Source organism: Triticum aestivum, chromosome 6A (genome assembly GCF_018294505.1).
Source record: "Triticum aestivum cultivar Chinese Spring chromosome 6A, IWGSC CS RefSeq v2.1, whole genome shotgun sequence".
In the NCBI taxonomy this organism is placed as follows: Eukaryota; Viridiplantae; Streptophyta; class Magnoliopsida; order Poales; family Poaceae; genus Triticum; species Triticum aestivum.
In genome coordinates, this window is record NC_057809.1 from 157,926,184 (window position 1) to 157,927,794 (window position 1,611).

Here is a 1,611-nt window from a genome sequence, read left to right on the forward strand (position 1 = left end):
TGATGTATGTTTTGGTGATCAACTTGCGGGTTCCGCCCATGAACCTATGCATAGGGGTTGGCACATGTTTTCGTCGTGATTCTCCAGTAGAAACTTTGGGGCACTCTTTGAAGTACTTTGTGTTGGTTTGAATAGATGAATCTGAGATTGTGTGATGCATATCGTATAATCATACCCACGGATACTTGAGGTGACATTGGAGTATCTAGGTGACATTAGGGTTTTGGTTGATTTGTGTCTTAAGGTGTTATTCTAGTACGAACTCTAGGGCTGTTTGTGACACTTATAGGAATAGCCCAACGGATTGATTGGAAAGAATAACTTTGAGATGGTTTCGTACCCTACCATAATCTCTTCGTTTGTTCTCCACTATTAGTGACTTTGGAGTGACTCTTTGTTGCATGTTGAGGGATAGTTAGATGATCCAATTATGTTATTATTGTTGAGGGAACTTGCACTAGTGAAAGTATGAACCCTAGGCCTTGTTTCCTATCATTGCAATACCGTTTACGCTCACTTTTATCATTAGTTACCTTGCTGTTTTTATATTTTCAGATTACAAAAAACCCTATATCTACTATCCATATACCACTTGTATCACCATCTATTCGCTGAACTAGTGCACCTATACAATTTATCATTGTATTGGGTGTGTTGGGGACACAAGAGACTCTTTGTTATTTGGTTGCAGGGTTGCTTGAGAGAGACCATCTTCATCCTACACCTCCCACGGATTGATAAACCTTAGGTCATCCACTTGAGAGAAATTTGCTACTGTCCTACAAACCACTGCAGTTGGAGGCCCAACAACGTCTACAAGAAGAAGGTTGTGTAGTAGACTTCAAGTTGCGGCAGTTCCAGTGGCCCTCCCACCGCACGTTCAAGCCCGATGTTGACGAGAAGTACAATGGCAAGACCCACCCGTCGGAGTTCCTCGGCATCTACACCATCGGGATGCAAGCTGCTGGAGCCCACGACGACAAGGTGCTTGCCAATTACTTCCCGCTGGCACTCAAACCCAACGTCGTGTCGTGGTTGATGCACTTGCCAGTGGATTCCATTTCTTCTTGGTCGGATTTGTGTCATGAGTTTGTTGGCGCCTTCACTGGAGGCCACCAAGCTCATGGCCAAGCAAGCGATTTGCACCTCATCCCCCAGAAAGAAGGAGAAAACCTGCGCAAGTACATACAGAGGTTCAGCCGAGTGCAATACAACATCCTAGATGTTCATCTCACCACAGTTATCAGCGCATTCCATCAGAATGTGCGCAACCGCAAGATGCGTGAAGAGTTGACGATGAACAAGGTCAAGGATGTGGCCGAACTTTATGTTCTAGCCGATAGATGTGCTCGAGCTGAAGAGGGGAGGAAGTACCCCGGTGAGGACACCGGTGCAGAAACCGACTCCACAGACGAAGACACCGCCGCCCCGGCAAAGAAGGGTTGGCGCCGCAATAGGAAGCGCAAGGGCAAGACTGTGCTTGCTATTGAGGGATCCGGCGAGCTCGGTGCCGCCAAAAAGGCCAAGGCTGAAGACCCCGACAAGGAGGTTGCCGGGTGTGCCACCTGCTTGGCCCTGGCGGCCGCCGGCAAGCCAACAGGCTCCGACAAG